This window comes from Scardinius erythrophthalmus (assembly GCF_964197995.2).
Source record: "Scardinius erythrophthalmus genome assembly, chromosome: 1".
NCBI lineage: Eukaryota > Metazoa > Chordata > Actinopteri > Cypriniformes > Leuciscidae > Scardinius > Scardinius erythrophthalmus.
The window spans coordinates 5,361,342-5,375,279 of NC_138221.1; the positions used below are offsets into that span (position 1 = coordinate 5,361,342).

Here is a 13,938-nt window from a genome sequence, read left to right on the forward strand (position 1 = left end):
ATCATTCTTGTTCACAATCAAAGTTTCCTCCTTCAACCTATTACATCCTCCACATTTCACTACGTCTTGATTTCTAGTGTCACTTTGCCTTATCACCTGCGCGTCTCCTGAAACCTTCCTTGCTGCCTCTGCGTAGCTTATTCCCTGAGTAGTCTTGATTCGCTGCACCTCTTCCGCTCTTTTACTAACCTCGCAACCACGGTAAGCTGAGCTATGTTCTCCTCCACAATTACAGCACTTTAACTTCGTTCCCTCTGCACATTTGCCATACTCGTGGTTTCCACCGCATCTACCACATGTTTGCTTTCCCTTGCACACGGATGCTACATGTCCGAACCTCTGACATTTAAAACATCTAAGAGGTGGGTAAACATAGGGCCTCACTTCATAACACATATATCCAATAAGAATCTTTTCCGGGAGTCTTTTCTCATCAAATGTGACTAGTACAGAAAGACTATCACTTCTAATCCAATTTCTGTTTGCTTTAAGACGTCTGGCTTCACTCACTTTTGCATTTGTTACATTTCCTTTAATATCCTCTGCTGTTACATTTACCGGAATCCCTGTAATTACTCCTCTGACCCATTTTCTGTCATTCATCAGAGAACAATGCACTTTCTTGCCATTTATTTTATTAATTTTAATTGCTTTTCCTTGTTGTTCTCCATCCTTACATATAATTATTAATGATCCATCTCGCAATATTTTAGCACTCCTTACCTCCCCGATTTCTTTACTTATGGATTTAGTTAGCTGTATTGGATTCCAATTGCCGAATGAAGCCCCCTCTTGCGCAAGTTTTACGATTATGTTGAAATCCTCTCTCTTCCTTTCTGTTACATTTCCTCTCCCGTCACTATCACACCCATCTGATTTTACGCTCTTTTTACGCTTATTTGTCCTACCTGCTGTATTCCAATTTCCATAACTCCCGCCACCTACATCCATCTCTCCTGAATCACTTCCTGAACCGTCACTTCCTTCTGCCATCTCTCGTCCAGTCCAGCCCAGCCCATCCACCAATGCGATAACTGCGCCAGTCCTGACCATAGACAGTATAAGGTCCTGACTCCTCACCGAAACACGATAGAAGCTGTTCGGGTGAACCCATGAATCACAGCGAGACCGGTCTGACCTCTCGGCTCTAGCCTCCAACCCATCTTTACAAAGACACCAATATGTTTTTAGAAGTTGGTCATTTATAAACTTGATAGTCTTGAAAGTTTGTTGAGATGGGGAGGTGTACAACATTCAATAAAAAAGCAATAAAGAATCTTGTCATTTCACCCTTTTGGAACAAACATATGGGAATATATTGTATTACCTAATACATTTCCATATGGGAAACTAGTGCTTATATTTTTCAATATAGCCTACTGCAATATATGCATTGACCATGCATGGCTATATGGGCGTTTCTTAAACTAGGGGCTTCTTTAGCCTTGTGAAGTTGAATAAAAAAAAATAAAAAAACGTCTTCAAAAGTCCTGTAACACAGTCTCATTAGTTTAAATAATTTGTCTAGTTTTAAGGTCTATAAGAGGACAAACTTAGATTACAAGAGAAATTGTTAATATTTAAAAAAAAATTCTGACTTGCAATGAACAAATGTCATTTCCACCACATCTCTATATACAGCTGTTATTTAAAAAGTGAACAACTTATGCCACTCAAGAATAGTCTCAGAGATCATTTTTGTAACTATTTTTATCAGTTTTTCTACAATGTACAATAATTATACATTTGTCAATTAGATAAATTAACTGCCCTAAGGACCAAAGCTGAACTGTACACCTGTGTCACACTCTTAAATTTAATATTGGTTTGGGTAAGAGCTTATTAGAAAATAAATAACTTTACTTTTTATTTTAAATAGAGCATGATCTCATAAATTGTGTGATGAGAACTTTAAAAACATTTTTTTTTATGTGTGTGGTGATGGAAATGACAATGAATTAACATGAATGTAGAGAAACAGTTACAGTGCATACTGTAAATAACTGACACAACTATGAGGCAAAAATATAAGCAATAAATGATGCAACAAAATTTCAACATTGTGAGACAATTATGAGGCTATAAAATTGTGAGAGTTTGATACTGAAATGTTCTCATTGGTCTTTTAAATGAACACTCATCTTCTGTAAAGAGTAACTATAAAGAAAACCTGAAACTGTATCATTTAAACAGAGATGTGGAATGTGGAAACATTTTGAGGAGCCTTGAATGTCTAAGTATGTATGTTTGCATGTGTGCGTGTGTGTGTGTCAAGTCAAGTCAAGTTACCTTCATTTATATAGCGCTTTTAACAGTACGGATTGTTTAAAAGCAGCATAACAGTGATAATAGAAATTAGCGTTACAGTGAAGTTGCGAAGATTAGTCATTAAAGGAACACTCCACCTATTTGCATTAAGCTTTGCAATGTTAGAAACCCAGTCATACTATTGAATGGTCGTGCAACATTTTCTCATTTTCCCCTGAGACGAGAGAAATCTGTATTTACCTCTTTACACTTCCTCCTACAATGACGCAAAAATGGCCATTTTGCGTCATTGTAGGAGGAAGTGTAAGGGGGGGGGGGATTTCTGTTAAGACCACAAGCACTAGTTCCCACCCTTTCAAACCCGCCCATAGGGGGTTGGAGCTAATGATCTAACAGACCTATCACAGATCAGTGCAGTGCGTTTGATTTCACCAGCAGAAACCTGCAGAAAACATGGACGAAGAAAGCTGAGTAGTAGGGGTTACCATACACTTTTTCCCGGACATGTCCGGCCGTCGAGATCGTCCAAAATGTCCGGGATTCAGCTTTTGCGTTCTGCGGTCGCCATTCATTGTTTACATGCTCACCTTTTGTTTCAATCTAACTGAATTCATTCCGATCGGTGAATCTGAATGTAGTGTTTACATGAACGCTAAACAAGTGATCGGTTGATGTGAGTTTTAACATTGCTAAGAAAATTCCCGAACCTCCGTGAGAGATGCGAGACCCGGCGCGTCTCAGTAATCACGCCACCGGCCTCGCGCCGTTCTCCCGCAGCCCTCTGCCTCATCCTGCTCACCACAGTAAACATGATGAATGGCGACTGTAGAACGCAAAAGCCGAATCTACATAAATTACCTATTTTAAATACACATTCATCTTTCCGGTGGAGTGTCCCTTTAACTTAGGAGCCGCTAACATGACACCGTTCTAAGAGAAAACCCTTAACACGCTCTGGCTGCCCAAAAAAAGTGGCTAGTGTTTTGAGAATGCACTCCCTGAAATAGGTTCGAAGGTGCAAACGATTATTCGTTTTCTCTGCGCAAATCTCAAGAAAGCAAACCCATGAAAACGCAGGCGGCGCGCAAATGAGCATCACGTGTTCGCTTGATAGGTATGCGCGTTTGAATATATATATATATATTTGTGCAGGCGTGTAGAACTTTACAAATCAATCCTCATAAAAAAGTCTGCATAGCCACGCGAACCGGAATTATCCCTACAATGTTTTTTCTGTATAGAGGTAAAGGGAAGGCCTTCATAGGGGAGAGGCTAGTGTACATTTCAGGACTGCGTTGTCGTCGTGTCCTGGCGCTGGTCCTTCATCAGATCTGGATACGGCCTGGATACGGCAGACTGCGGTAAACCTCGGGATAAACAGAGAGACTAAAATTAGCGTAGACGCCATCCTTCTTATGATGTAACGAGTACATCAGGATTTATGGGAAGTGTTCCCGGTTCCGGCTGACCTAATATATGCAGCCTAACTGCATATTAGCCTAACTAATTGAATTATAGAAGTCTATAATGTATTATGTGAATGCTAGGTCAAAGAGATGTGTCTTCAATCTGGCTTTGAACTGACAGAGTGTGTCTGCTTCCCATACAATGTTAGGAAGATTGTTCCAAAGTTTTGGTGCTAAATAGGAAAAGGATCTACTGCCAGCAGTCGATTTTGATATTCTAGGTATTATCAACTGGCTGGAATTTTGAGATCGCAATAGATGTGAAGGACTATAATGCGTTAAGAGCTCGCTCAAGTACTGCGGAGCTAAACCATTCAGTGCTTTGTAAGTAATCAGCAATATTTAAAAATTGATGCGATGTTTAAAGGTATAGCGGAGGATCTTTCCGAATTTTAGATAAGAACCGCCCTCTCCACTTTTTGAAAAAATGCTCATGCGCAACACACTACATGCTCCCGAGAGGGAACGCCTATTAAACGTGTGCGAGGTTCTCCTCGTGCACGCTCTGTTTACAAGTTGCTGTCGGCATCACTCATACAAGATTACTTTCCAAAAGAAGATTTGCACTTTTTCACCAAATAGCATGCCAAACTTTACCTGTCGAGTAGAAACTTCGCGACTGAGGCATCAGTGGGAAGCCCAACCTGTGTTTTCAGCGCACGCCATCGTGTGAAACAATCTCCCAAAAACACTCTGATCTTGTTTCTCTCTTCTGAGGCCTTTCTCTTCTTCTCATACAGTTCGTACAAACTTTTTCTCTTGCGACCCTCAGACATTTTCAAAGGACCCGGTGAAACGGCGAGCTTCAATGAATGGCTTAAACCGTAACTCTAGCTCACCACCACACATAAACACCTGAAAGTGCGCATGCGCAGAAAGCGAAAACTAAGGGACGAGCACGTACGACGGCCTTACGTTACATATCACCAGAATGATTGACACTTAGGTGGACCAATAGTTTACACTACCCACCCGGAAAAAGAAAATCCTCCGCTATACCTTTAATAGGGAGCCAGTGCAGTTTTGACAGAACCGGTCTAATATGGTCATACTTCCTGGTTCTGGTAAGAACTTGAGCTGCTGCGTTTTGAACCAGCTGTAGTTTGTTTATTAAGCGTGCAGGGCAACCACCCAGTAGAGCATTACAATAATCTAGCCTTGATGTCATGAACTAATTATTCTGCATTTATCATTGAGAGCATATGACGTAATTTATTTTTTAGATGAAAAAATGCGGCTTTACAGATACTAGACACGTGACTTACAAATCAAAGATTGGTATCAAAGAGCACACCCAGGTTCCTAACCAAGGACGAAGACTTAAAGGGTTAGTTCACCCAAAAATGAAAATTCTGTCAGTAATTACTCACCCTCATGTTGTTCCAACCATGTAAGTCTTTCGTTCATCTTCGGAACACAAATTAAGATATTTTTGATGAAATCTGACATAATTTTTACTCCTCCATAGGCTTCCAGTGTGACCGAAACTCACCGGCCCAGAATAGTTATTAAAACATCGTTAAAATAGTCCAAGTAACTACAGTGGCACTACATTAAGTTTATCATGCGACGAGAATACTTTTTGTGCGCAAAAACAAACAAAAATAACGACTTTATTCCACTTTTCATTTCCTTCTCTCTGGGCCTCGTAGTGTTTTTGCGCTGCGCGTCTGTGTTGCACGTCATCACGCAACACACACATGACCGGCGTCGGCCAATAGTGAGCCTACGTGGTGACGTGTAACACAGACGCGCTACGCATTGTGCGCAAAAAGACTACGCGAACCAACTAGAGGCCCAGAGAGAAGGAAATGAAAAGTGGAATAAAGTCGTTATTTTTATTTGTTTTTGCGCACAGAAAGTATTCTCGTCGCTTGATATACTTAAGATTGAGCCACTGGAGTCACTTGGACTATATTAACGATCTCTTTAATAACTTTTCTGGGCCAGCAAGTTTCGGTCACATAGAAGCCTATGGAGGAGTGAAACATGGCTCAGATTTCATCAAAAATATCTTAATTTGTGTTCCGAAGATGAACGAAGGTCTTACGCGGTTGGAACAACATGAGGGTGAGTAATTACTGACAGAATTTTAATTTTTGGGTGAACTAACCCTTTAACAGAGCAGCCATCATGTGTTAGACAGTATTCTAGGTTATTACGTGTGGAAGGTTTTTGTCCAATAATTAGAATCTCTGTTTTTTCAGAATTTAGAAGTCAATGGGGACCAGCAACTGTCTGGTTTCCCCCATTCTTCCAAACTTATTTTGTGTTCAGCACAAATTTGTAACAACATTACAGTGAGTAAATAATGACAGAATTTGTATTTTTGGGTGAACTATCCCTTTAAGGACAAGTGGCTGCATGTTTACTATTAGGGCTACTGTCTCTTTAAGACCTGGGGCCCGTTCTTCGTACGTCGCTAACTCACTTAGCTGGATTTGATTGTTGGCGATTTGGCATGATCCTGGATTGTTTGGTTCTTCGACGCTCATCCTGGACTTGCTGTCATAGCAACATGTGCGCAAACTTAAACCTGCTCGGGAGCAGGCTTATTTCATGTTAACAGGATTAGACTGCGGCTTCATAAGCGGAGCTGATACGGAAGTCCAGCGCAGCGCGATAGTGCACTTTCTTTCTGAGATATATATTTTTTTCTCGTGATTCGTGAGATTGTCGTTTTTTGTCGCTTTTATGTTTAAAAAACAGTTTTAGGTTTTTTTTTTTTTTTTTTTTTGTGGCATTTCCAAGCCACCAATGTTGTAAAGCAGTTTTTTTTTTTTTAGGCTATCGTAATTTTTTATGAAGATCATACAATCATGACCATGCCGATTACAGATATGTCACTCAGACTTCACTAACGTGATGGGTACCAGATCAAGGCCTCAATAAAGGGGATTATGTGAACAGAAAGGGGATTCACAATGTAAATGTGCAGCCCAGTTACTATTGTGATTCTTAATATTCCAGATTAGTAATATTATATCAAATAAAAAAAAGGCAGTTGACTAAAATCTTCCATATCACAAATGTGAAAGCAAAATGGCCAGGATCTGTGCATGACTTAAGAATTTTCAGAGATTCACATTTATGCACATTATTTGAAAGTGGTAAGGAAAGTTCCACAATTAAATATCAAGCTCACTGTATTACATACACTTATGCTGATCCTAACACCTTTTTCATAGGTGATTATGACATGTTCCTGCCTGCAGACAGGTGTTTTATGATCCCATTCCCTGACCCAAACCAGTTACAATGCAGCTCTAGCCAGGACAAGGGCACACAATGAAATGAACTTTGGCTTACTAAAGGGAAGATTTCAGTGTCTGAGAAGTCTGAGGGTTGCACACCTGACAGGGCCTGTGACATTGTTGCATGTGCCATATTAAACAACATTGCCAAAAAAAAAAAATATTTCATTAAATGTTTAATAAAAGACAAATATTCTTAGTTCCTTGAGTTTTATTTCAATTGTTCTTTGTAAAGAAAAGCCAGTGGTCAAGTGCCTGCAACAAGAGATATTAGACACATGCCTCATGCAACAAATAAAAAGGAAAAGTTGGCTATACACTGCCCACCTGTAGGCCTATGTCTGTCCTGTCTGTGCAGACTCTTCTGTAGGCCTTTCTGGAGATGTGGAGTCCTGCAACTTATATTGCAGCCATAAAGCATACAAGTATAAATGAAGTAAAGTTATTTATGCGCTTGCAGGTAGGCTAGTTCCTCCATATGACAGTTATCTGAGAGGGTTTATTCACTGTCCAGTGCAATGGAAACAAATGGACATTACAAAGTCTTATACTTTCTTTCCTTTGGAAAGTTAGAAAATGTCCACTTACTGCACATATTTCAGCCACCACTTTCTTGGGAACAGATACAAGTGTTGGTGTATTGTGTAAAAGTGCACAAAAGAGGAAAACACAATGTCATTACAATGAACTACACTCGGGAAAAATGTGATCAATAACTCATGGCAAAATATTTTTACATTAACATAAGTTTATCAGTTTTCACTTTCACAAGTCAAAGCAATTCATCATTACTGAAGATTTAACAGTTGAAATGACTATACGGCCTTATTTTAATTCAGCAAAAATTATTTTACAGTGTAGGCTACTAAGATCTTTTCTTTTTTTTTCTCAGCCTTTTTCTTGGTTGCTTTTATAAACAGAACACCATTTATTTAACAGTGCCTTTTATAAAAGAGACTAGCCTATAATATAACTTAAAATTAACATTATGTAGAATATTTTTGTACTTCACTTTTATTTGTTCCCATGTTCTTGCGTGGTGACTCTGACATTACAATGAACAAAGTAATTATGCAATTATTTAAATACAAAAATGTTGGCTAATAAGTGATAAAAACATCTAACATGGCCACTTCTAACGGATTTAAATTGTCTGCTACTTTTTGCCAGCCCTCTCTCCTGGCTTTTGCAGACTTTGAGGTGTTCCCTGGCGTTTTGATTAAACATTAAAATTCCGAATAAACTTCGACTATTAGTTCTTGCTCTGCTGAGGAGAAAAACTGAGCGCGCTCTTTGGCCACGCTGAGCAGCCAATAGCAGCGTTGCTGATCAATGTTTCTACTATCGATACATATCCCCTTTTAACCAGCGCATGAACGCGCAATTATCTCAGATAACTCAATTCAGCTATACTAATCATATCCGGCAAGTGTGTTCGAAGAACCCAGTTAGCCAGATCATGATTCGCACGATGATATCATCTTGGATGTGTCATTTGATCTCGGATGTAATAAGCAACGTACGAAGAACGGACCCCTGCACGCGATGCATCTAATATACATGCATTTGACAAGCAGATTTATCTCAATTTTCTCGGTTTGCTTTCAGTTTAGATAAATGCGATATGGTTTAATTCCAGCCCTATAAGGCATGCAAAGCTGCTTTTTCAGATTCAAGTGCAGCCCAACATTTTCGGATGTTGGCACCATATTTCATTAAAAGACTGGTGGCTGATATTGGCAGAGAGGTATACAACGAGACACTAATTCGAATGCGCATGCGTCGCGTCTGAACGCGCTGTTGTCGTTTGGAGCTCTATCGATTTGATTTATAATTCTCGATTTTCTCTTTAAACTCACTTACAACGAACATTTTCTACTTTTCCTCACTGAGAAGCACTACTGCTCAAACTCCATAGTTACATCGCGGACTGTTGAGCAGACGTGTCTCAAGCCTATTAGTGATCCAACGCTGGATACTCTTATAGGTTACGTCCGTGGATCGTTTTCCGTGCCGATGGCTTACACCCAAGCAGTTTCGGAGTGGATCTTCTGTCGAATAACATCTCCAAAATGTTAAAGGGACACTTCACCCATTTGCATTAAGCTTTGCATTGTTAGAAACCCAGTCATACTATTGAATGGTCGTGCAACACTCTTTCATTTTCCCCTGATACGGGAGAAATCTGTTATTTACCTCTTACACTTCCTCCTACAATGACGCAAAAATCGTCATTTTGCGTCATTGTAGGAGGAAGTGTAAGAGGGGGGGATTTCTGTTGAGACTACAAGCACTCGTTCCTCATCTCTCCCAGGGGGCGGGACCCGCTCACGCTACAGACCTATTACAGATCAGTGGGTGGGACTTTACTCTCTGAAACTGAAAGCAATATCCTCCATCTTGTTTGAAGCTAAGCTAACAGGCGCTGTGGAGACAGATGTAAAGTTATGACAATAGCGGAGGAGAGTGCTCAATATGATATAGACTAGAGGATTTCGGAAGTCGGATGCTTGAATCAGGTGTTTGTGGCTACCTTTACAAGCCGCATTATAGCGAAGAGCAGCCGAGGCAGAAGACCTGCCTGCCGCGGACGAGGAGCCCGGACTGGCTCGAGTTAGGGCGGACTGGTGGCGCCGGTGATCTCACTATGCAACTACGAACCGCTACGAACACAGAGATAGAGTCCGTCTGCGGCAAAGAATTTCAACGATGACAATTTCTCCTGGACGAAATCTCTGAATCAGACGAGGACACGGACGTTTGTGTTGTGAACTAGTTTCCTGGTTTCGCACCGCATATGTTCTGACTGAACATCCAGGTACCATGCAATAATTCATCTTTTCGAAAGAAATACAAAAGAGGAGTAATGCACTAATGAGTTCGCCAACTAACTAGACATTTTGTGTGAATGTGAAATTAATTTCAAGCTCTGGTGGTAGCTAGCCTTGTAGACAGAAGAGTGATTTCTCTTATAGGCAGATATGCGCTTTCTGGATTAGTGGGAGTGGCTTGTGGAGCTGTGCAATGTGGTGCATTGTGGGAGTTGTTGTCTTTCATACAAATGCGTCCTGAAGTTATTTTTTGTCTTTTCTCGGTCACAAAGGCACCAAATTCAAAATTTCTTTTACATTTCGACTACATATATGACCCACTTTAAATAAAAAACAATGTTCAAATGGGTGAAATGCCCCTTTAAATAACGTTGGATGACTAGTAACCAAAAGTCCAAATCATAGTCTCTGCTGCACCAATTTAAATGATATAAATACTAGTGTAGAACATTGCATAGAAACTGTGTCTATTCCTCATTTAGTGAGATCAAATAATAAATCTACTGCAGGATCTAGGAAAAATCTAATTGTTATTAAAACAGAAAATGTTGCTATTAGTAAACAAAATTTTTTTTTAAAGCTAGGTCTTCTAAACATTAGATCACTCACACCTAAGGCAGTTGTAAATTAAATAGTCACAGATAATAGCTTCGATGTACTTTGCCTTACTGAAACCTGGCTTAAACCAAATGATTATTTCGGTCTAAATGAGTCTACTCCTCCTGGATACTGTTACAAGCATGAGCCCCGTCTGATTGGTCGTGGCGGCGGTGTTGCAACAATCTATAGAGATATTCTTAATGTTACTCAGAAAACGGGTTTTAAGTTTATTTCTTTTGAAGTACTTGTACTAAATGTTACGCTCTTAGATGATAGAAAAACATCCCTATTATCTCTAGCCTTGGCTACCGTATATAGACCGCCTGGGCCTTACGCTGTTTTCCTAAAAGAGTTTGCAGATTTTCTCTCAGATCTATTGGTCAATGTCGATAAAGCATTAATTGTTGGGGATTTTAACATACACGTAGATAATCCAAATGATGTGTTGGGGCTGCGTTTATAGATTTATTAAATTCCTTTGGGGTCAAGCAAAACGTCACCGGACCAACTCATCGTCTTAATCATACACTAGATTTAATTATATCATATGGAACCGATCCAACCAATATAGATATCATTCCACAAAGTGACGTCACTGACCATTACTTGGTAACTTGAATATTACGTACTGCTGTAATATATCATGCTGCGCCGCGTTATCGACCAGGCATAGCAATCCTTCTATCCACCATAGATCATTTCTCAAATTGCTTATCTAATCTGTCTCAGCTGCTCAGTGAACCCAAACAAACAGATAAACTAGAAGAACTAACTAGCACTATGAGCACCATTCTCTCTAGAACATTGGATGTTGTTGCACCCATTAGATTAAAAAAGGTCAGAGAGAAAATTAAAGCACCATGGTACAACAATACTACAGATGTTTTAAAGAGAGAAACCTGTAATTTAGAGCGTAAATGGAAACAAACTAATTTAGAGGTCTTTAGAATCGCGTGGAAAGACAGTATGTCACGTTATAAAAAGGCCCTAAAAGCGGCCAGGGCTGAGCACCTCCGCAAACTAATAGAAAGTAACCAAAACAATCCAAGGTTTTCATTTAACACCGTGGATAGACTAACAAATAAACAGACGTCACCCGAACAAAATATCCCGTTACAGTTTAGTAGTAATGATTTCATGAACTTCTTCACTGAGAAAATAGAAAACATCAGAACCACAATTGCAAACGTTCAATCTTCAATCGGGCCTTATAATTAAGCCTCAATTATCCCCCCGCAAGAACAATTACAGCGCTTTACAACTATAGAACAAAAAGAGTTAAATAAACTAATCACTTCCTCTAAAACAACAACATGTTTATTAGATCCTATACCAACTAAACTACTGAAAGAAGTGTTACCTATTGTGGAAGAGCCTCTCCTCAATATTATTAACTCATCTTTAACTTTAGGTCATGTTCCAAGAACATTTAAACTGGCAGTTATAAAACCTCTCATTAAGAAACCACAATTAGATCATAATAATCTAGCAAATTATAGGCCTATTTCAAATCTGTCATTCAAATGATCGACATCCTACAACAAAGATACTGCTACCATGTTGGGAGAGTGAAAGGGTCAAATGGGGATGATTTGCATGGAAATGTGAGGAAATAGCTGGAGATATGGCATTAAGGCAAGGAAGATATATTCAGACAGTGGCAATATTAGTAAAACTACCTTGGTTGTTTACTTCAGTGTCAGTTGACTTATATTTCCTGGAAAAAATGCAGGGACAAAAAGGTTGTGGAAATATTGCAGTATGGGTTGAAGATAGGTTTACTTTACTTTATACTTTATTAGTCTCGCTGGGAAATATGTCTTGGACATCGTGCAGAGTCCATACATACAACAACATACATTAATATATTGGTTACAAACAATATATCAATAATTTGTTCAAGTATATACAGATGGATCCAAGGATCCTAATAAAGGGAAAACAGGTTTTGCTTACAGTATTCCTGCCTTACATGCTTCTGTTAAAAGAAGGACTTCAGATTATTTATCCGTATACAGTAGAGATGTTGGCAATTGTAACAGCATTACAGCACATAGAAGAATTACAAATTAAAAAAGTTATTCTTTGTACAGACTCATGCTCTGCATTAATGTCACTGCAGTCATTTACATCTCACAGTAGGCAAGACATAAATGAGACTTATGAAATGTTATACAAAATTAAAAATATGAATATGTTGATAGTATTTATGTGGACCCCAGCTCACAGAGGGATTAAGGGAAATGAGGATGTGGATGAATTAGCAAAACAGGCTCTGAAGCATGAGGAGATCTTGTGCGTACCACTCAGTAAATCTGAAGCCAAAGGAATAATCAAAAGAAACATCATTAAGGAGTGGCAGAACAGTTGGGATACAGGAAAAACAGGGCGACATCTCTATATACTACAGAAGGTTGTGGGCAAGGGAAGGACAGCTAGAAGAAACAATAAAGAGGAGAACATATTGACAAGGCTGAGGGTAGGGCATACTAGACTTAATAAAACATTGCACTTTAAGCACCCTTCAGGATTATGGGAACACTGTCTAATAGAGGAATCAGCAGAACATGTAATTCTTCAATGTCAAAAATATACACTCGAGAGCGAGAAACATTAAGGAGGGAAAAGCTTGGACAGGAAGAATTAAGTCTTGTATTTGACATTGAGGTAGGGAAATTATTCCATTATTTGATAGAGTTTAGGAAGCAGGAAATATATATGTATATAGTTTTTTAAATTGTTAAGAGTAGGAAAATCTGGCCCACACTCCAACATAGTAGATGGCGGTAATGCACCATAATGCTAGTGCCACCCGCCATAAAACGTAACAAAGAAGAAGAAGAAGAATGCGTTCGCTACTTTCCCATTGGAAATAATTTGCAACATTGTTTCCCTCATTGAGAGTTTCGGAGTGGAGTCTTCTAAGGCGAGGAGAGCAGTTCACGGTATTTCTCACATTTACACAACCATCACACACACTTTATACAGTTTGATTAAGCGACAGGCTCATTTCTGTGTTGTTTTCATCGATCACAGCGATACTTGTGCGTCTTTTCTGGCGTCTTCCTTCTGAAATAAACATTTAGTGCAGCAGCAGCGAGCATGAGGAGAATATGTTGAGTTCATTCAGACCTGAGCGAGTTTGTGTTCGTTTGTGTGATTGACTCGATGTTTGGAGTGAGAACTGTTACTGAATGTAAAGAGTTAAGGTTTGTGATGGGAAACGATCTCAAGTGTTATACTGATAAGTTACTTTACGTTGAGCCTATAATGAGCAACGTGAGACATTTAAATCAACTCTTAAATGTTAATATTATAAATGTAATGTATACATTTATACATTACAGAAATGTAATTACAATATTACAATATTTTTTTTGGCAATTACAATATTGCTTTGTGATGCTCTTTATTTTTAAACGTTTTATGATCATCCTCAGTTTCAGTGCACATAAATGTAATATTTTAATGATTTAAGTACTTAGTGATTGTCATAAAATCTAACTATATTTAGATTCA

General features: G+C 39.0%; 1 protein-coding gene across 2 annotated transcripts in view; it reads left to right on the forward strand.

Annotated features, from left to right (window-relative positions):
- The window catches only part of LOC308703298 (uncharacterized protein), a 320,767-nt gene that overhangs the window by 297,303 nt on the left and 9,526 nt on the right, over positions 1–13,938 (forward strand). The window contains exon 1 of one of the 2 annotated variants that reach the window (XM_081386645.1): positions 13,234–13,364. The exons of the other annotated variant lie outside the window; for it this stretch is intronic. The gene's annotated coding sequence lies outside the window, so the exon portion shown is untranslated. Of the gene's footprint in view, positions 1–13,233; positions 13,365–13,938 lie in introns of those variants that run through there. 2 annotated transcript variants of the gene reach the window in all.